We start from the raw sequence: 23562 nt of genomic DNA, 5'->3' as shown, positions 1-23562 counted from the left end.
GAACGCATGATTTTCTCTACTAAAATACCACATCACTTGATAAAATAACTCATGCGGTATTTTAGTAGCTTTTTTTGTGGATTCAAACGGTTTTTAAAAAAAAAAATGCTATGCGCTATCCTACCGCATACTCGGATGTGGTAAGATACCTCTTGCAGATGTCTATGCAAATCACAACAAAAGTAGTGCATGTGACCGGGGGCTTATACTTTATGGCCCTGACCGGTTGTGTGAATGAAGCTTTAGATACATGTCAAAACCTGACACTCTGGATTTATTTATGTACCAGCCCTAGTCTGTGTGATGTAGCAGAGATGATGGCAAGTTACTCAACATTTCCTAGACAGCAAGTCTGTTAGTCTACTGTAAGTTTTAAAGTAAATGTAAACCATCACCTTGTAAAACAACCCATTTAGTTTAAAATGGAAATGAAAGGGAAATAGATATAAAAAACAATATGAATACCTATCCCCCCCTTTTTTGTAAGTGATTGCATGACCTCTGTTCTCAGCTGCATAGAGAAGCGGGGGAGGAGAAACAGCATCACAGTGGTCTTCCCAGTGAATGGTTGTGCAGGATGGGCATGTCAGGACAAGTCTGATTATTAGAGGAGTTCCCAGCACAGCTATAGAACTGACCATGCTGTGTTCTCATGCTTAGTGTGGTCAGTTTTTAGTAGGAAATCAGAGAGACTGGCAAGAACACCAGGGATTTCACACAAGGAAAGTAAGTAATACGAAGAGAACAGGATAATTTCCCCTACATGGTACAGCAGGCATATATCACGAATATGAAATGTTTGGTTTACATATTCTTTAATTACGTGTATTTAAAGTGTTACTAAACCCAGGACACTGCAATCACTATATCTGGTCTCCCACGGTACACAGAACATGGAAATGCAATTATTTTGGTAAATATAAACTGCTAAATACCTTTTCTTATCAGAAGTTAGAGTCTTGTGGCTTCTATCAGTGTTCAGCAGAGCACTGGTTAAAGCTTGTAAGAGGAGTTTTCTTTCTGCTCTAGGAGGATGCAAAACTACTGACTGGACAGTGCTGATTGGCCCTGTGCTGATCACATGCACTCTCCCAAGAAAAAACCTCTCTAGCAATACACACTAAACTAAGCATGTGCAAAATGCCTATTGTTCAGTGTGTCTTATCAGGAGATAAGAGGTGGTCACTTAAACAAAGGAAGGAACAGAGCAATCATGATCAAAAGGCCTTTTTACACAATAGAGAGGATTAACCCCTTAGGTTCCACAGTGAGTATGGCAGGCCATAGACGGGCCGTTTATCGGCCGAAACGAAAAATAGGTTGGCCCCATTGCTGATGCTGCCACCAATGTCCACAAAAAATGTCAGTTTTTCATGGACTTTCCAACATGACCAATAAAAATAAATGCGAAGATCCACAAAAAATGGCCGATGGGCTGGCCCCGCTAATGGCGTGAATATCGCCCAATTTTTTTGTGCTGACGAAAAGTTGGCCGATAAACAACCCATCTATGGCCTGCATATAACATGTAAATACAGACTGATTTTACTGCTGTGGGTTTAGTAACATTTTAATAGCATTAGCAATTCCAAATTTAAAATAATATTCTGATCTACAAAACAACTACCTTCAATTATTCATACTACAAAGCCGCCAGCTGCCATTGTTAGTATTATATATAGTATAAAGGAGAATGGTAGCAATGGAGTTCTTGGTGCTGATTTATTCATACAGCAAGGTACAATGACACATTTAATGCTTACCCAGAACAGAAGCTCAGTGAGTAGTTCTGTACCTGTCACAGAAGTTTCTTTGGATCATTTAAATAAAGGTAAATTTTAGTACTTTTATATTTAGCTGTTTAATCACCCTGGGATATCTATCTCTGAAGCTAAAGGAGGCATATGCATTAGTTTCATTTTTTCTACTTGTCACGCATCATAAGTAACATTCCTGTGACAGTGTCAACGAGGGAAAAGCTCCAAGCTCGAGGAAAGAATGAACTCTTTGTTCCAGACATCTCTGATGCAGGATTGCTGGTGCACTTTGGTGCTGCCTAATCAAAGAGGAGCACTTGAGACTTGTTAGAATAAAAGTCAAACAAGTCAGCCTGAGGCGGTTGTGACAACCAACAGTACCAATGGAGCTGCTGGGAAGTTATAGTACATGCCTCTCCTTTATGAGAAAGCACTTTGTAATCCCATGCATTAAACATACATTCCAGGTTTTTGATTCCGACCTTGTATTGTCCAGAGGGGCAATTGTATGCTTCCAAATCTACATGTTGATGATGTTTCTTTGCTTTTGTTTTAGGAATTTTGACTTACTTTTGAGGATTTAGAGTCATTACAAATATAAATGGAAATAATTTCAAGCTGAGCCCTAGGCAAACATGTTGTTATGCAGAAACTATATAGAAAGAAGCTGTATTACCAACCAAAGGGTTTGCCTTTCTGTCCATCCAGTTCTGAGATTTCCACAGCTTCATCACACTGCAAAGCCAGGTTGATAACACTACTACAATTAAAGCATAACCAGGGGCAGACTGACAACTCATGGGGCTCATGGGCAATAGGGGATCATGGGGCCCCTTTGTCCTCGTCCACACTCATACCACACCCAAAAAAGCCTATGAAAGGTACCAGGGGCATCTCATGGAACCCCCTACTGACCCTGGGCCCTCGGGCAGTGCCCGAGTTTCCAAATGGTCAGTCCGCCCCTGGATGTAACTAAACTCTCTCAATCAACAATAACTATCTTCAACCCTTATATTGTAGCAATAGTGAATAGATAGGAAGGTATATTATTTTTACTTGTTTTAACCTCCCTAGCGGTCTGATTATGTCAGTATTTTTGAATGTCAAAGCAGTACATTGTTTTTCATGGAAATTTCAGTGTCTGATGACGAATTTCCTCACAAATCACTATCACTCAATTCTGCAAGTGATTCTAATTCACTATCGCTGTTCTCTAGCTGGTCTAAAACCGCTTTTGACCTAAAGGGATGCTTTTTGGATGCCATGGACATTCTCAAGTTTCCAGGCAGAAAGAACAGTAAAAGTGCAGGCAGGGCAGGGCACAGGACTAAGCACTAGGGACAAAACTGAGGTGAAATGGTTTGATACAGGAATGTGATCCTAACATATTACAATGTATTGTGTGTATGTCATGTTTTTACTTTTTTAATCTCCCGCAGGTTCTGCCCCCCTGCGTTGCAGCGCTCACAGGGAAGGAAACCTGGAAGATGGATGCCGGCATCGGCCGAAGGACACAGTGGGAGGACATAGACCAGAGGACACAATGGGAGGACAATCGGGGATTGCAGGGACAAGGTAAGTTATAATACACACACACTACAGTGTAATCCTGAGTGTGGCTCGGGGTTACCGCTTTTGGTACTGAAAATGAACCCCCGATCCACACTCCGGATTACCACCAGGGAGGTTAAAGTGGTTGTGAACCTCAGATATGAAATATGAACAAAGCATATCCCTCTATAGTGTGTACTTGTCTCAATTAAGAGCACCAAGTGTCACTTTTGCCTGCTGCTTTGTTCCTCTGCTATCTGCATGAATCACTTCTGACACTTCCTGCCACCAAGAGAAAAATGATGACAGAGGAGGGAGCTCCAGCTGATTGACAGCCTCAGCTCTGTTCCTGTGAGCTGTGTGGAGGGGGTGTCCCTGCCTTCCATTCAGCTCTAAGGCTAGGTTCACATCTGTGCGGGTGATACCGCTGAGGATCTGCATGAAAATCCATGCAGCCGCACCACCCTCACAGAGAAATGTGGAACTGCGGGCGGGTGCCATTAGTTCTAATGGCATGCCTCCCACATTGGAAAACGCAACCGTACTGGGAACTGAGGTTCCCATGCAGGCTGTGTTTTCGGAAGAAGTGCAGGGACTTCTTCCCTGCGTGTCACGGGGCACGGGAGTCCATTCAAATGAATGGGCTCTCGTGCCCATTCAAAACGCGTCCCGCACGGCTGCATATCTGTGAACCGGGGCTCAGAGCTCTCCTCATTGAGTTCTGCAGAATGTAACTTCAGCCCCACGCCCCCTTTTTTCTGCCATCTCAGGCAAGCTGTATAATTCAGCACTTTGAACTTTTGTTTCACCTCTGTGTACCACTCAAGTCCAGTCACTACACAGAGTATATGGAGTTTACAACCACATTAAACTTTTTTCTAACATTTCTTCAAGTGCTTCCTGGTTTGTGACCTAGGTCAAATTGATTACCTCGTTTTTTATAGTTTTGGTTAGAGTGGGGAATGGTTGAACCCCTACCAGTTTATTTTTTGCTGTCTGTGTACCATTGGAGAAATTTCACTTAATTTCTTATCCCAGGAATATAACAGGAAGTTGTTGAAAATCTCCCAAAGTGAGGGAAATTCCCCTGGTTCACATCTATGCTGGTGGTTGCGAGTACAGGAATCACAGGGAACTACCCATAGTCAAAGCGCGCTGCTGTTTAAAAACACACAGGGCTGCCCTTCATTCTGAAAGGCACCCCCACGCATCTAAAAATGCATATTTGCGTGTAGGGGAACCCCAGGGAAATCACATGGTGCACCATGTGATTTCCCAGACACTGTGTTTTTAGAATGGTGAAGGAACCTTTTTTCCTGCGAGAAATGATTTAATAGGCTGCTGTGCCCATGCAAACACAGGCCGCAAACCCACATAAATGTGAACCAGGCCTAATTTAGAGCTGGGCTGAGATTAATGCTAGCAACATACAGCACATGTAATGGTAAAAAAATAAATTACTCTCCCGGCAGAAACTACTTTTAACAAGGCAGCTTCATTAAGCAATTATTTTAAAAAGTACGTTCATGAGGTTTACTGTTAAATTACTGAAAAAAAAAAAAATTCCATCAGAAACAGTTTTTCTTAATGAGGTCTCTCGTTGTTATGTTAGAGACAGCCTGGCATCCCCACAGTTGGAACATGTTTACAGTAATTCGGCCTCTGTAGAGCACAGCGCATTATTTAGCGCAGTTGCACCAATTGCTACATTACCTTTACACAGCCCTGCACTGCTCAACACACATATCCAATTTGTTATGAAAAAAGAAAACAAGTTATAAAGTACCTAAATAATTTGAGACACATGTCATGATTTCATTGGCAGTGATCTGGCTGCCCTTTGACCCCATTCTATTGCCTTGCAGAGCTCCATTCCCACAAGAGCTGGGAACTGCAGGTCACGGCTTACAAAGCTAGGAATCAAATCAAGATGTAACTTTTGATTTATTTGTGGCTGTTTTCAGTCATTACAAAGTATGCCGGCCATGAGAACACATAATCGCAGACTTAAGCTAAACCGAAAAGAGAAAAAAAAAAAAGGTACCAACGAAACCGCTTTGCTGGTATGTAGACTACAAATTTAAAACTCACAAAAAAAAAAACCCAACATTCTTCAGTCAGCAGTAATAACAGCCTGCCCATTGTCGGAGAGTGGAGAGCCCCCTGCAATGTGCTGACACATGGTTTAGACTTAAGTTGTGAGAGTGGTTTGCAAGATCTAAGAATACAACTTGTCGAAAACCAAATATGACATTAAGAAAAAAAGATGTTGGCAGCATCTTTCATCCTTCACAGGCTGGAGTTCTGCCTGACTTACAGCGCAGGGATTTAAACCTTCCACCTTTACAGGGGGAACACACAGAAAGGCTCTCTGCTCAGCCTATGTGAGGGTGTCACTCATGCTATGGAGTTAAAGCCCCCTGGGACCCGAGCAAAGTTCACTTCATTCATATTCACTTCATGCCATTTGGATACTGCCAGCCATTGAAATGAGAGTTTGGAAACTCATGCCCTTGACAGCTAATACCAGACTTTCACAGGCATCTAACCTTCACTTCTAGAAATAACTTGAACTTGTAAACCAAACCACAGGGGCCAACATGTCAGATAACGATGCTGATGTCCAAATCAAATGTTCCAGTAAGGCTCAGGTCTTGTTTCACAGATTCAGGAAAACACTGAACTTACCAAGATCAATACTGCTTGGATAGCGAAAGTGAAGCTGACATAGAAGTTCTTAATCTGTGTTTGTTTCATGTGACCTAGAAAACAAGCATGCCAGACAATGCATACATTTTCAAGAGGTGCTTTTCTTAATATGACTGTATGTGAGAATTTAGAGGAAGATTCCTATGTCTAATCTAAAAGCTAGGCATAGAAATCTTTCAATAGGCTACAAAAAAAAATCAGAATGATGCTTTCAGAGAAAAAAATATCTCTAGATTAACCATCGATTGACATCCCGTCTTCTACAATGCCTAAATCAAAACTAAAGGAAACTTGTTTTCATTTTGGATAGAGTAAGGGAGTATTATAACCCCTCTCCTATTGAGGAGATTTTCCTTTACTTTTTCCTTCACACAAGAAGTGAAAGGAAATACCTCCAAAGTGAGCGAATCCCTGATTGTCACTAAGGTCACCAGACCTAGTGTCCCCATTGGTAAATTTCCCCTATTCCTGTTCTGGTGACAACACAAAATTGGGATTTTCTTTCATATTCACTTTTGGTAATAATGATAACCAGCACAAATAGGGTGAATTTCCCTAATGGGGGCACAGACAGCAAACAATAGACTGATATTCTAATAACTCTCCACTCTATCAAAAAAAAAAGTTTTAGTCTTTAGTTATACTTTAAATATATCTCGATGGTTCTTTTGCAATATTAGTTTCCTGCCTCCAATGTCTACTTCTAGCATAGTAAAAAATAGATTCTGAGGCTGGCCTCTCCAACTTCTATCTTCTCAACAGAGATACATTTGGCCATTCATTGTACTTCTCAGAATTAATGTCGTCAGTTGAAGACGTCTGTTACATATCTTGCGAAAATTGCATATCACATGCTGCAATTATTTTTTTAATATTGTATTTTTTTTTAAATACAAAAAGTAAGGGTTAGAATCTTGTCAGCTTTATGTAAATGACCGCATGGGAAGACGTCCCCTTACTTTCTGTCTTAGAGGCAGTGGTCACTCCCACTTAAAAAAAAAAGTTTATTCTTTTTATTTATCAACCAATGAAGAGATTTCTCTCAATTCTTATCAAAGAGAGCGCTGATTTCATTACAGGAAGTAGGCAGGTAAACCTCCTACTGGGGTCATAACCAGTAATAAAACCTTGGTAGAGAATCTAAACTTTCTCCACACTATCCAAGAAATAAATTAAGTTTTAGCAGAAGTTCAATTTTTAAAAACAGCCTAGTCCCAATTGAATTATAATCATGAATGTGTTGTTATTGATTCTAATGGCCAGTTCTGAGAAAATAAATATAATCATGGACTTCAATAGATGACCACTGCCCTATAATGGGGGAGGTTTAAAAAAACTGGAGCACTCAGAATCAGGTGCCGCTGTGCATGGTAGCCAATCAGATTCTAACTTCAGCTTGTTCCATTAAGCTTTGGCATTAAATCCTGGATGTTCATTGGTTTCTATGAAGAGTTGTGTTAGATTTTGCACTCTCCAGTTTTAGTAAATACCTCCAAATATCTTCTAAGCAGTAATCATACGCTGAATAATGTACAGTAGGTATAATGTTGATCACTGAATTGAGAATCATCTCTACAAAGTGGATATTGAATAAGACACTGATCAACAATTAGGCAACAATGTTAAGACTACTTTAGTTGGGTTATGTCCAGGGCCTACGATGTTGCGTGTAGTAAAATAAATAGATACGTGACCTCCTAAATCCCACCAAAAAGTCACACTTTCTCCCTAGAAAGTACAGTATAATAAAATACCTTTTTGTGTAAAATTCAAATACAATTAAAATTTAAATAATTCAAAATAATTCAAAATTATCACCAAATACAATCATAAAATGTCCAATTCAAATGTGTCCAACAAAATGTGTCCAACAAAATCCAAAAGTCCAAATTCCAAACTTCCATCCAGTAAGAAGGATAATAATCCTAATTTTTCAGCGAAAAACCTCAAAACAAAGAAATAAACTATAGTGCATTACCCTTAAATAAGTAAATAATACTCTAATTTGTGCAAATCACAAACCATTCAAAATGTGCAAAAACACACAAAAAAAAAATTTAAAAATAATATATAATTATAAGTAATTTTTACATATATAATACACAGATTGTGAACACTCCGTGACCATTCCAACACTGTGTGCACACTGTGACCCAACAAACAGTAGTGCTAAATACTATTACCCTCTGTGAGTATTTGTATGCATATTCAATACTATGGAATCAAAACTCTTCTTATTCCTTCATTTCCGGGATTAGATTTCCAAGGTCCTCACAAAGATAAGAAGACTCTTTTAGACTGATCACCAAGGCATAGGGACAAATTTATTAGCAACTTACATCTGAATAAAGGAACTTCCAGCTCTTTCAATGGTTCTCTAATATAATCAGCAATCAATGGCTGAAAACCATATGTTTCAAACCAACAAAATGGCCGCAGCGACACTTCCGGTTAGCGTGTGTGTGTCTTGACGTCACATCCCCTAACGCGTTTCGTCACTTCCGGACTTCATCTGAAGGGATGTTGCGTGTAGCATGGCTTGCCCGGCACCTCATTGGCTGGGTACCTCTTCTTCATGGAATAGCTGAAGTTTGGAAAAGACAGCTTTGTTTCCAGCTAACATTGTCCAATCCTGTCTTTGGACAGTGACACCAGGTCCCAGAAGTGACATTTTACATGTTGCAGCCTAGGCGGTAGTACGCCCTAGAAAGTAATCTGGAAACAGGAAAAACTAAGATTTTTCAGTGAAATTCAGAAGAGTAAGGTAAATGATTATATATAAAATGTGCTGCCCAATAAATGTCCAAAAATATACTGTATCCTGAAAGCTGCCTTATGGATTGTTCCTATGCAGCTGAGTGATGTAATAGATGAACTCACTTCATATACACTGGTAATAAGTTTTAACCACTGGAAATGCTATTTGGCTTATCACCCAGTTTTCTGTTACATGTTGTACAATCATTAAGTTGTTCCCTGTGTGCAAACAATTCATCATTTAAAACAAGCTGGACAAATTAAGCAAGGAAAAAGAGTCTGCGGGCACGTCTTTGTTGACAGTTATTTTATGAAAGAACAACAAATTAAGCAAAAGGTCATTGATTCTAACAATTCCATGTATAAAATAGGACAGGTACATTGTAATTACAGCTGTCCAAGTTCAGAAGCCAACAAAATAGCAAGATCTGGAATGTGTATGAAAACATGACACCTCTTTCATGGAACAACGAGTATTGTTACACTTTTGCTGCTAAGCAGTCAGGAACAAAAAGACAGGAATCATCCTAATCACTTTAAGAAGGTATGGCTTGATCCTGTCTTGGGACAACATGTTGCCAGCTTCCTGTAATTTTCTCTTTGGCTTTGACATTGACCTGCGGATCTGTCTGGATACAGATATTCACCTTTTTATCTTGTAATGTAAAAAGTACAGTAAATGTAAGACCAGATTTATATCTGCCAGATTTAGATTCTTACTCTAGTTTTGTGCTCCCTACCTAGAACTGTACTGTAACATATGCAACATGTGACTACGCCAAGACTTTTTCTGGACTTTTCTTAAAACATATAGGGGGTTAATTACTAAAACTGGAGAGTGCAAAATCTGCCGTGGCTCTGCATAGAAACCAATCAGCTTTAAGGTTTTATTGCCAAAGCCTAATTGAACAAGCTGAAGTTATAAGCTGATTGGCTACAATGCACAACTACATCAGATTCTGAGTACACCAGTTTTAGTAAATGTCCCCCCATAGTCTCCTATTACAATATGAATACACGCACATGCTTCATAAGACAGAAGTGTACCTTATGCAGTACACCCGTTATCTTTGAAAAAAAAAACAAGGGCACAAAACAGTAATAAAAGACATATCTGAAATTGGTAGAAGTCAAAATGATACATATTATTATACTTCAACACTTCTACACAACTAAAAGCTAATCATACATTTGAAAATACCACATTCACGTGTGAACCATGCGCTGGGTAGTGTGTCAGGAAATATATCCAATAAACCTCCCTTTGGTATACCAGCAAAAAAAACCCTATCAAAGAGCTTTATGTACTGCTGAAGAGTAACTTTACTTTATTACTCATAAACAGACTATAAGCAGCTCAGTATTACCAAGTAATGATTTTAGCTCCAGCATAATTGGGCCATATGATTTGCCTTGGGCTAATAACCAGATGCCAGAGGCATTTGTTATGACACATTGAGACTTTTTTCCACTACCAAAGTGATGTTTCAGAGCCCAATCCATCCATCTTCTTGGCAGAAAATGGATAGATCAAACTTCCACATGTGTACTGCTGTCAGTATCAGTTATTATTGAAGGCACTACTGTAATTCTCCGGTAACTTGTTTTACAGTGGCAGATGTCTCCCCTTCTTTTATTTTTGGGAACATATCTGACCATCTTTGGAAAGCCTTAGGGTGTCTATAGGTAATAGATAGCGACTGGCTTGGGGTGAAAACAACAACAATCAACCAGGAAAATCCAAACTGGCCAACTGACTCTTCTCCAAAGAAGGGGGTGTATGTCTTTCTCAGGGGTTGTGAAAAGCAGAGATACAATCAATGGGAATGATTAAAACAATAGATGTTCTATTTGGTTTAAATTAAAGTTTCTCAGGTGAACTGCTCACCACACTCCATAAAATACAAGTGTTTACTAAAGGAAGGCTCTACGAACCCGAGTACACAATACATTATTTAACATGTGGAACAATTAGCAGTATGTAACAAAATATGTAATTCCAGACCATATCCTGTTGTATAAGCAATTATTTTTGTATGTTGTATACAACACAGCATTATGAATGACATTTTCAACAAGAGACCAGAGGGAATCTTAGTATAGGCAAAATCTTGTGAGTGGCCAAGTCTGTTGTTGTCATATTGCTACCAGGGCTACAGCAGCATTGTAGAATGGAAGGTGTCTGAATAGGTTGGGAGAAGGATGAGGCTTTATTTACTATTCTTCTAGCATATGTTACGAGTGGGATTAGGGTGGGAAGTAAGGAGGCAAGACTTAACAAAAAGGAGCTGAGATTATACTAAAAATTTAAGGTCTAAAGAACTGGTGTAAAAAAAATTGGAAAAAGTATTGTTGAGAACTGGAACATACAGCACTCCTTTGGTAGGATCACTTCTTATACATAAAACACTTTCTTTTTTACTGGCCCTAATATGGCTTAGATCATTGTGACAAAAGGGGAGATTTACTAAAACTGGTGCACTCAGAATCTGGTGCAACTGTGCATTGTAACCAATCAACTTCTAATTTCAGCTTGTTCGATTATACTTTGGCAATACAACCTAGAGGCTGATTGGCTCCTATGCAGAGTTGAACCAGATTTTGCACTCTCCAACTTCAGTAAATAACCCCCAATGTGTAAATAAGTTTTTATCAGTTCTCTTGTTTTATACTCGATGGGGAAAATGTGTGTCCAATGACTGAACAGAGAAAAGTCACCTTTTTGCCTCCAATAGGCACAAAAGTCTGCAGTGCCCAATCCTACGTCCACCCCTTGCACTATGGAATGTAAAGAATCCCAAATGAGGAATCAGAACTGTAATGTGATTGTCAGTTATTCATTGTTCCAATACAGCAATGCTCTTTGTGCTGCTTTACCGAGAAGCCCAAAAATATTGTAAAGAAAAAAAAAAAAAGGAAGAGAAATGATCATTTGAAACAGCACACATCTGTGGATGAATAAAACAATGCTGACTGAACAGTAAATACAGAAAATACATTTTATAACAATAGGAAATTATAAACTTGTTTAAATATATGGCTGCTATAGAGACACAAATGCCAGGAAAAAAATAAAAATAAACAGTGCAGAACAAAATCTATTATCATTATCAAAACCACCATTTTTAGTCACACCACAGATTTCACTTCTGTTAGAACGAAATTTTGTGCAAAGAACCAATATAATTAATGTTCTATCATTTTTAGCTTCATCAGCTTCATCGGGTCAAAAGAAGGGTAAGTTAATAATGCACCTAAAACAGACAATAATGTTAGCTCTGCCTAACTATGCATAAGATGAGGGTCAGCTATAACCAGTTATCCTTCATTCAATGTGCCAACCTTTTCCTGGATACCAGCAATTTGACTGTTCTTCCCAGATAAATAGTGTGCTTTATAGCTGTAGAAAAAAGCCATAAGATATTTTTTGTCTAAAACTGTCCATACACGGAAGAACTTTTGCCCAATTTCTGCTTAATCGACTGAAATTAATTCCGGGGATGGCCCTGTTGGTACCACCTGCCTTGACAAAAGTTGATTTTTCAATCAGCTTTTGTGGAAGAAGCCGAGCAAAATATTATTGGTCAAACAACACATGTATCCAATCAGATGCAGGCACTGTTCGAGGGTATTCTGACAGCCTGCAGCGCTTGCTGTCAGAATACAATAGCTGTCACTGCAGATTCATTCAGCCATGCTGTGTAACAAGGATGAGAACATCAAGGGATTTCTCTTGTCCCATTCACTTGTATGGCTAGCTTAATTCTAGTATTTAAAAAAAATCAAAAATCTTTTATGTGTGTTGGTAATGCAAAACATGTTCCAATCAAGGCCAGGTTGCTTAGTTGTCCTGAGGGTGCAACAGTGGTGATGTGCGGGAACTGTGTAATGGTCTTAGGCTGCTCGACTTCTGATGGAGCTGATAGTATTGCTAGTTAATTTGACAATCAGTCTGTGAGTGTGTTGTGAAGAGTGCTATGTACAGAGAGGTGTGCAATTGGCTATACTAGGTGCTCCTCACCACAAACAGATTTTAAAAAGGCACAAGTTAAAACACGTTTCGCCCTTCTCCAAGTGCTTCATCAAAGAGTACAGTCATCACTCTATTAGTATTTTGTATTACATTGGCTGTGGTCCTTTCAGACATGGTTTGCCTGGCAGATGTGCAAATAAACCTGTATTTACCTATTTGCAAATATTTAGCACTTGGTCACAAGCCAGACCCTAAGTCTATGGAATGTTGTAACCAGGGCTTTTTTCTCAGAAAATAGGTGCAGGAACTCCCCCCTTCCAAGTAATCTCTTGTCTCCACCCTCTGCCCACCTCTGAGCATCGTTCCTTGATTCAACCCCCTACCCACCTCCCAGTAACAGTAGACCTCCCTACCAACAATGGACCTGCCACAACAAAATACCCTTCTAGCAACAATAGATCCGCCCAAGCACCAACTGACCACCCATCAACATAAGACCCATACCCAGCAACAATAGATTCCCCAACAGCAACAATAGACCCACATTTGCAAAATAGGTCTTCTCCAGCAACAATAGATCCCCCAGCAGCTAGCACCAATAGCACACCCCAGGACCCCTTGTCATTACATACATCAAGTGCTGGAGGTGCCTCCCCCTGAAAAAAGCCCTGGTTGTAACCAAAAGCACATAGTGCTTTCAGAAAGTATTTAACAACTCAACTGCAGAATGTATATTTTTTATTTATTTATTTCAGGTACTTATATAGTGCTGTCAATTTATGCAGCACTTTACATATATATTGTACATGCACATCAGTCCCAAACCCTCAAAGGGTGTACAATCTAAGGTCCCTAACCTACATTCATACATACATATGCTAAGGCCAATTTAGACAGGATACAATTAACCTACCAGCATGTCTTTGGTTTGTGGGAGGAAACTGGAGTACCTGGAAGAAACCCACACAGGCACAGGGAGAACATGCAAACTCCAGGCAGGTAGTGCCATGGCTGGGATTCAAACCAAGGACCCTAGTACTGCCAGGAGGAAGTGCTAACCATTTAGCCACTGTGCTGCCCCAGTACATTTCTTATGGTAATGGGAACACTGAACAGTTCTTTTTTTTTTTTTAATTCAAATATTTATTGATTTTTCATATTTATAAATACATATATAGTAAAAGGGAAAGGAAAAAAAGAACATAACAATACATTTCATCAACGTTCTCATATCATATATAAAATTCTTAATCCTATCTCCTTCTATTTCCCCCTATTTATATGAACAGTTCTTAAGCATAAATAGTATTTAAGGTGCCTTTCTCTGACCACCCAAGGCCCTACATTTTGCTAATAAACATTTAAACCCTCAACTCTCTGCAGATACATTGCCTGGCTTGCCTAGAGCTGGCCAATCTTCATGGCACATGGGTCACAATTTCAGTCTGTCACTCTTCCCAATCATAAGAAAGTGACAGAATCTCTTGATTGACGACTGGTCCCCGCCCACTGATACCCACCTTCTCCATGCTGCCCTGTTGCTGCATTCACCTGCCAGAGTCCTAAGTCTATTCCCTATGTAAGCTCAATATGGACCTAAGTCAAAACTCACTCAGGGTTATTAACCTACTCCAGTGGTCGGCAAGCCGCGGCTCGCGAGCCACATGCGGCTCTTTACACGCTTTAATGCGGCTCTTGTGTGCCGGGCGCCCGCTCCCCTCCCTCCTCTCGGGCGGCAGGGACTCTGCAGCGTGATCCAAAAAAAAAACAGCCAGGGCAGCGCGCTCAAATGCAATGATTGGCCAGTCTCGCTGCCACTCACATCCTGATAGACAGTGATTGGCTGTCAGGATGTGTGTAGGCGGGGCAGCGTGACGAACGTGAGGGGAGCTAGGCTCCTCTCACAGTCCGCCCTGAAGACCGGAACGGCGCGGGAACACGGCGAGAGGAACGCGCAGAGCAAAGGTAAGTGAATTGACACAGGGGGGACTTGGCTTACTACTTGCTACTTACTTACTACTACTATATGAGGGATGAATTACTATGGGGGATGAATTACTATATGGGGGATGAATTACTATGGGGGATGAATTACTATATGGGGGATGAATTACTATGGGGATGAATTACTATGGGGATGAATTACTATAAAAACTTATTGAAACTAAAAACAGTGTACCATCCTATGTATTTTCAGTTTTAAAAATGTGGCTCTCAAAATAAATTTCAATCGTGGTTTTGGCGAGATTTGGCTCAGTTGAAAAAAAAGGTTGCCCACCACTGACCTACTCCATTGCAACACATGACGGTATCAAGCCAGGTTTTTGGCCACTTCAGCCCTAGTAGTGCATACTGGAAGGAAGGGTGGAGGGTCACAAGCTCCCTGATACCTGAAAGGGTAAGGTATTTCTGGTACCTCCAACAGAAGAATGGAGAGGTGGGGGAGAGTGGCAAAGGTGAATGTCATTGGGAGAGAATGTGTTATTAAAAATGCCTGTCACTTTGTTCTGAATTCCTGGAGTGATGGGCTACTTTAACCTTGCACCTGGAAGCAGCATGTTCATAAAAAGTACTGTAATTGTACCAGTACTTCAATATTATTAGGATTTTTTGTTATACCTACATGATAAGTGCAATAATGTACCTGTTGAACCTTCCAGAAATTCAGTGCTGCACTATGCACTCAGCAGTATTATCTCAAACAATGTTATGAGGGTTACCAAACATCATCCACCTGTGTTATGGCGAAGGGCAGGGGGGGGGGGGGTTCTAAAGTCTTAATACCCTTTCTGTCCTAGGGTGACAACACTGCTCCAGCATATATAGAGAGTGTTTTGAGTGAGCATTATCACTTTGGGACAAAAAGGGGTTGATTTACTAAAGGCAAATAGACTGTGCACTTTGCAAAATGCACTTGCACTCTGAAAGTGCAGTTGCTCCGGAGCTTGGTAAATGAGCAGAAGCTCTACTGACTTCCATCATCCAATCATTTGCAAGCAAAAATGCTGGGTTTTTTTCTTTTCCTTGTATGGGCGTTGGTATTTTTTTGAAAAGTGAAGCTTTTGCTTTACCTCATTTACTAAACTCTGCAGCAACTGCACTTTCAAAAGTGCACAGTCTATTTACCTTTAATAAATCAACCCCAAAGTATGTTACTGGCAGATCACCAGGTAAAATTAAGGGGAAAAAAAGCTGAAAAAGTAAAAACAATACTACCATAACTAAGCACTGGCAAGATGCAATATATTCAATTTTTGTTTTTGGGTTTAGATGCACTTTAAAATCTTCAGGCATTGCTCTTGCATATTAGAGACTGTAATTAAAGTAAGTTCCTAACAGTGCAAAAATGCAAATGCATACTAGCCCATACAAATAAATGAGGTATTTGATTTTACTGTATACATTACACTGAATTAATCAAAGCTATTCGTTATGGCTGATTGGTGCCTAGGGCAAATTGCAAATCTGCAGTCTCACTTCATCAGTAAAAACTCACCAATGTCACTTTGCTTCTGTCTAGCACAATATTACATAAGTATGCTTTTGGTCTAACCAGCCATTTTCAAATCAATATGTGTGACTGCCTATAAAATAAATGTTTATTAATTCATGTGAAAAAGCCAAATTAGTCTCTCTACAGGATTTCAAATGGTCATAAGACGAAAACAGTCAAAGAGTCACACAGTATCCATGGTAGCAATTATCCCAAGGCAGTGATCAATGAAGGTCTGCTGTTAGCAAGGGCTCTATTGACTCAGGAAGTCAGAGTTATATTGGGTTAGGTTAAGCTGAAATGGCTTGGCAGACTTGCCCTGAGCGGCTCAAAGACCACCAGACTTCACTTATCCCATTAATTATTCCTGTCCACATGGTACAGATTGATATGGTTCACAATAAGGCGAGGTATGAAAGGTCACAAGGAAACAGTACATCTATTTACAAAATTAGAATAGACACTCATTTATTCTGGAGTCCAGGCTTCCTATGTACTGCAATGACACAGCCTTATTTAGATAGTTTTACAGGTCACAGACAAAAACATAACCAGACTTCAAACTTAGCCAGCCGCAGTGCAGTTGATGGGTTTGCCCATTTTATAGGGTCATATGATGTATAGTTGAAATGAGACATGCCGCAATCTCACATCACAGAGATTGTCCCAGCCATAGACGTAAGGGAAAACTCCAGGGAAAACACAAAATTCAGTTTCAACTGTGCAATGGAAAGAATTGTTTACACACATCTGCTTTTAATTTTTGGACTCACTAGTTATAGTTTTGGCAGGCCAAAAGCCTTGGTGTACATCACTTCTTGGCTTGTATTAGCAATGGACATAGCATAACTACAGCACACAAGCATGCCTTTTGGAAACTTGAATGCTAGATTTTGGGTACAGGCAAATTGTGCTTAAAAGTTGGAAAGGATTAAAGGGTAGGTCTATAGAGTCTTCAGACCATTCCATAGACACTGACAGTGCACATGGCTCCTACCTATCCACCATTCTAGTGACACTAGACCTCTTTCACATGACCCAAGCTGCTGACTCGCGATCTGCACTGTGGTGGTAGGAGGTTTTACCTTCCAGAGGCTTCATGCCCTTTTTTTTACCTTGTCAATATACAGTATATGGAAGTTGTCCACCACCCATTGCCTGGTTTTGACAGACGGCTGAAGCGAGTTAACAACCACTTGTTTTTGCCACCTGACAGTGCCTTAAGAAAGGGACCTAATAAAGTTACTTTTTTGGCGGCGGCCACGTGAATGTCAGTGTTACTAGAATAGTGAATTGGTGGGAGCCAGGTGCATTATGTGTACACCATTCTAGTGACACTGACAGTGCATTTTGGTTTAGATCCACCTACCCCCATGATTTTGGTGCAATCTCTTGTGTGTCTGGTTACTACCAGGTAAGTGACCTATATCCCTGTGTCCCTTGCTGGACATACAAGCCCCTCCACTTGCCTACCATGGCCCCTCCCCCACCCAGGCTACAGTAAGAGTCCCAAGCCTACAAAGCTCTTATCTTGTTGCTGGCAGTGCCCCGGCCACTGGTGACCACACCTCCAGAGAACCCCAGCCACCCTAGTCCTCCGTTAGGTTTTTGGCCCCCTTCCCTCTCCTCTCCAGGCTTCCACTCATTGCAGAGCATAGCATGCATGAATCACAAGAATGACGTCACGCACATTACCTTTATGTTTATAAACATTGCAGGCATGCTGCCTGTACATAATGGTGCACACGTGGAGAAGAGTTAAGATTTTTTTAAGGTTTTTGTTTTTTGGGGTTTTTTTTGTAGTTTGGGAAATTATCTAGAGAAAAGGGCAATTTCCTCTACAATCTTGTTTCTGTCTTTATGACAGGAAATCTTTCCAACAGGAACAAAGGCATCAACAAAAAACACTTTTACAACTTGAATGGAGAGGAGTTAGAACCCCTGGCTGATTTTTGCTGTCTGCATCATATGTGTCATTGAGTGTCTCTGTTTCATAAAAGTGATTTGATGATGTCTAAGCAATATGGGAAGTAAGCAACAGGAACTGATAAAATGGGGACACCGAAGATAATAAAACCTGACAGAGTGTTTTTAAATCTTTTCTCATTCTATCCAAAACAAAAAAATTGGTTTTGGCTGACATTGCACATTAAATTCCATAGTTATTCCTCCTCCACAGCTGCCAATAGTCTCCAATTTCTAAGAAAAGTTCCAGGCTCAGAATCTTTCTCATTATTTTTCAAAACTATCAGTTATAGCATGAAATGCGCTTTTTTCTGCAAATCCAAGTCTTTTCCTATAACACATTTTCTTTTAGCTTTATTAGTGAATGATGATCAGGCAAGTACAAAAAACAACAATTAATGCACTTATGTATTCATTTAAAAATCAGTAATGAATATAGAAGGATGTAAGAGGGGATAGTTAAACAGTTATTGCTTCCATATGCTTACTCTTCCCTCCTGGCTTGATATAGTTCTCTTCACCCTTGCTGCTGGGGGTATATTATACTCGAGAACAAAGATTTTGCTTTCGGAACATTATTTGGTGTATCTTACAGTTTTTTTGACTGTTAACCATAAAATACCCTGTAAGTTAACTTATCATGTACCATTTAATAGGAATTTTCCATTTTTGCAATTTGCAATACCTGCCAACTATGCTGTACACGTGAAAGGAACAGACGAAAACATGGAAACAGTTTTACAACTGAAATATCTGTGAAGATCTAATAGCAGTGGCCCTGCTGCTTGGAATTCAGTTTTTATATACCAAGAACTGAACTGTTGTTACATATGTGAATGGTACAGCCATGCAAAAGAGTTGCAATACAGTACATTAAAATGAAATGGCCACTCCAAAGGAATTTGGTTCCAGGACAGAAAAACATGGATCTTGAACCACTTGTTGACCCAACTAAGATATTTTTGCCTCCAATTCACATATAAGTCAAAATTTAATGAAAACGATGAACATTGAAAGTTAAGGTTTTCATTTTGAAGATCTGTAAGTGGTGCCAGGGAGAATCGCCTATGTCTTTGAGAATTTTTTTGTCAACTACAAAACACCAAACTACATTCAGCTGGTTGACAAACTTCTTACAGCATACAAGACCATGAAGAGCAACATATCATCAATGATTCATTTTCTGCATTCACACTTGGACTTCTTTCCCAAAATCTAGGTGCAGTCAGTGACAAATGTGGTAAAAGGTTTCACCTTTGACACAATAGTAAACCGGTATCAGGGCAACTGGAATCCATCAATGCTGACTGAATATTGTTGGACACTGCAGCGAGATGCACCGGACACTGAAAATCAGCAGTACTTTTAGCCCTCTGGAACTCATGCAGTGTGTCAGAAACATTATGCGATTAAATACATTATAGTCATTAAAATCGAATTTCCTATTTTTCCATATTCCTATGTGATACAGTCATTCTGAAATAATATTTGTATTCAGTTTAAAGAGGTCTCATAATCACTAGAGATGAGCGAATTATTCAAAAATTCGGTTCGGCTGATTCGCCGAATTCGCCGAATAAATTCGCTTCGAGCCGAATATATTCGCTGCGAATTTAACTTATAAAAAGGGTGTTTCTAGGCTTCAGAGAGCCTTTATATTAGTGCAGAACACTGTACCTTTAATTTAAATGCCCTTGGAGTCTGCTGGGGAAGAGAAATAATACTGTCAGTCAGTATGACATGCAGATGAGTGCCGTCGATCTTAGAATCACCGCACGCTTCACTCATTTGGGCAGTCACGGGGCCAAAACCAGAGTGTGGAGCCACAGTGTGGCGGTGGAGGCAGCAGCAATGGGAGGCCATACAGCACCCTATGACAAAATGGAACCCACCAGCAGTGTGAGGAGACCTGAAAGTGGCACATGGCAGAGTGTGGCGATGGAGACAGCAGCAATGGGAGGCCGTACAGGGACCCATGACACACTCTGGACCTGGCAGCAGCATGAGGAGGCGGTACAGGGGCCCATGACAGATTACGGGCCTGGCAGCAGCATGAGGAGTCGGTACGGGGGCCCATGGCAGATTACGGGCCTGGCAGCAGCATGAGGAGGCGGTACAGGGGCCCATGGCAGAGTGGCGGAGCGTAAGCAGCTAAAATTGAAGGCCATACACAGGCCTAGGTTTAAAAGTCCCTTACAGTTAATTCCAATAACGAACTCTACTCCTCCGTGCAATCTACTTACGAGACCCTGGGCAGGTCTGGGTCCAATTTGTGGTAGAGACTGGTTTTGTTCAGCCATGCTTGAGCGAGTAATAACAGGTCTGTGCTGCCCTTTGGTGTCTGGCTTAATGCGCACAACACTGAACGTCCCAGCGTTTGTCAACGATTTGCCGTTAAGTGATGCAAACCTGCTGAACCACGTTCATGAGGAGCCGGTACAGGGGGCCATGAATCAGTATGGACCTGGCAGTAGCGTGAGCAGACGACAGAGGCACATGGCGCAGGGTGGCGGTGTAGGCAGCATTATTCTGAAGCCATACACAGGCCTAGGTTAAAAAGCGGAAGCCGTCAGCAGCGTGAGCAGACGACAGAGACACATGGCGCAGGGTGGCGGTGGATGCAGCAGTATTCGGAAGCCAAACACAGGCCTCGGTTAAAAAGCGGAAGCCGTCAGCAGCGTGAGCAGATGACAGAGGCACATGGCGCAGGGTGGCGGTGGAAGCAGCAGCAATGGAAGGCCATACAGCACCCTATCACAAAATGGAACCCACCAACAGTGTAAGGAGACCTGAAAGTGGCACATGGCAGAGTCTGGCGATGAAGTCAGCAGCAATGGGAGGCCGTACAGGGACCCATGACACACTCTGGACCTGGCAGCAGCAAGAGGAGGCGGTACAGGGGCCCATGGTAGAGTGGCGAAGCGTAAGCAGCTTAAATTGAAGGCCATACAGAGGCCTATGTTAAAAAGTCCCCCCAGCAGCAGTGTGGGGAGACGACTATCAAGAGTCCAATGGCAGAGTGGCGGAGCAGAAGCAGCTTCAATTGAAGGCCATACACAGGCCTAGGTTAAAAAGTCCCCCCAGCAGCAGCGTGGGGAGACGACTATCAAGAGTCCAATGGCAGAGTGGCGGAGCGGAAGCAGCTTCAATTGAAGGCCATACACAGCCCTAGGTTAAAAAGTCCCCTCAGCAGCAGTATGGGGAGACGACTATCAAGAGTCCAATGGCTGAGTGGCGATCCGGGAAGTCAGCGTTGTGATTGCAGATGCAATGCAGAGATTCTATGAGGTGATGCCGTGGGTGCGAAGAAGATCATATACCGTCGTACTTCCATCCATAAGACGGAACAACCTGCGAACCGGGAGCTTTATTGCCCTGACCCGCTGAGCAGCTTCTGGGATACCCAAGAGGCCCATGGCAGAGTGGCGGAGCGTAAGCAGCTTCAATTAAAGGCCATACAGAGGCCTATGTTAAAAAGTCCCCCCAGCAGCAGCGTGGGGAGACGACTATCAAGAGTCCAATGGCAGAGTGGCGGAGCGGAAGCAGCTTCAATTGAAGGCCATACACAGGCCTAGGTTAAAAAGTCCCCCCAGCAGCAGTGTGGGGAGACGACTATCAAGAGTCCAATGGCTGAGTGGCGATCCGGGAAGTCAGCGTTGTGATTGCAGATGCAATGCAGAGATTCTATGAGGTGATGCCGTGGGTGCGAAGAAGATCATATACCGTCGTACTTCCATCCATAAGACGGAACAACCTGCGAACCGGGAGCTTTATTGCCCTGACCCGCTGAGCAGCTTCTGGGATGCACCGTCGGGTGCGTGCTCGCAAACTGTTGTCTCTTGGAAACGGATTCCAAGAAAGACTGCTGACGGAATCCGTGAAGAGGAGTAGCAGGAGAAGGAGCATCTGAACGAGCGGAAGATGCCAACGAGCAACAACTCCCCTCAGCAGAGGTGTTGGAGCCTTGACTGGCTGATAGAGGGCGATTGACGTCGGGTGACGGAGCAAGTAACGGAGCGGGTGATGGAGCGGGGGCTGGGGCAGACAGAACCGCCGTATCTTTATCACGGTTTTCCCAGGCCACCGAATGGCGACGCTGCATATGCTGACGCAACGCTGTAGTCCCAACATTGGCCCCCTGGCCACGCTTGACTTTCTGGCCACATAGTCGACATACGGCTACGTTTACTTCCTCGGGCGGCTTGACGAAAAATTGCCACACCGCCGAGTAGGAAACTTTGCCCCCGCTACTCCTCACTGGCTGACTGCTACTTCCTCCGTGCACACCGGCACCACTACTGGCCGTGGTGGTAGGCTGCAGTGGAGCTGGTGCTCTACTCCGTGGCCGTTTGGCTCCACTGACACTGCTGCGACCCTGCTGCCTCCTGGGCAACCCACCGACTGTTTTGCTCGCTGGCAAGCTGGCACCCTCTTCTCCTGATGATGCGGAAGCAATAGCCTGATGACGACGAGGCTGCCAAGTGCGATCAGCCTCATCATCATCAATTAGGGTCTCCGCGTCACTACTAGCCCCCTCGGCTGCGTGTGGGTCAGGAGACAGACCTGTCTCTAGACCGGCTACCGAGCCACTCTCCTCGCCAGTACTTCTTCGCCTGGCTGCTGAAGAGGCGGATGTCTCCCCCCGTTCCTGACCGCCCTCTGTTAGCTCTTCCTCACTGTACAGTGGGGCTGAGCCCACAGCATGCGATACTTCGCTTGGTGAGGGAACACCAAAGGACAGGGGCAGGTCGAGGACACGTGATTTCAGTGGGCTTGCTCCCGGGCCATGCCAACTAACGGTTGTGTCTGACGTACCCACCGACCGTTGGCTGTAGGTGTCAGAGGTGACCTGGGAAGAGGAAGACGACCGAGTCAACCAATCGATGACGGCAGGGTTGTCGGTGGAGACACGACCGCTGGATGACACCGGGAGCACTGGCCTCTGGCTGCGACTAGTGCTGCCTCGACCCCTTCCTCTGCTGCCACGTCTGCTCGCTTCTGAAACATTGCCTCCTCTGCCACTCCTCTGCGTGTTGTCTGACATACTCTTTAATTCAATAAGCACCCCAAAAATAAAACCGGATTTAACTCTTTGAACGTACAATAGTGGTTGTGAAGCAGAAAGTCAGTTTATTTAGCACAATCGGTCAATTGCAGCTTGCCGTTGGCTGGAAACTGTACGTTTATGTCACTGGAATGCACTAATCACCCAAAAAATATTACCGCCACCCGGCGTGTATATGGATTTAACTCTTTGAACGTACAATAGTGGTTGTGAAGCAGAAAGTCAGTTTATTTAGCACAATCGGTCAATTGCAGCTTGCCGTTGGCTGGAAACTGTACGTTTCTGTCACTGG

At 42.2% G+C, this 23562-nt stretch overlaps 1 long non-coding RNA gene across 1 annotated transcript in view; it reads left to right on the top strand.

Moving 5' to 3' along the window:
* Positions 1-23562, top strand: part of LOC149468629 (uncharacterized) — a 38829-nt gene that overhangs the window by 1393 nt on the left and 13874 nt on the right. The window contains exon 2 of the long non-coding RNA XR_016311686.1: positions 3197-3332. This is a non-coding gene — a long non-coding RNA (uncharacterized LOC149468629). The remainder of the gene's footprint in view (positions 1-3196; positions 3333-23562) is intronic.

Source organism: Staurois parvus, unplaced genomic scaffold, assembly GCF_062004578.1.
Source record: "Staurois parvus isolate SC_StPar_1 unplaced genomic scaffold, SC_StPar_1.0 ptg000082l, whole genome shotgun sequence".
Taxonomy (NCBI): domain Eukaryota; kingdom Metazoa; phylum Chordata; class Amphibia; order Anura; family Ranidae; genus Staurois; species Staurois parvus.
Note: the sequence above shows the minus strand (reverse complement) of the source record. Positions and strands in the feature narration are given on the sequence as shown.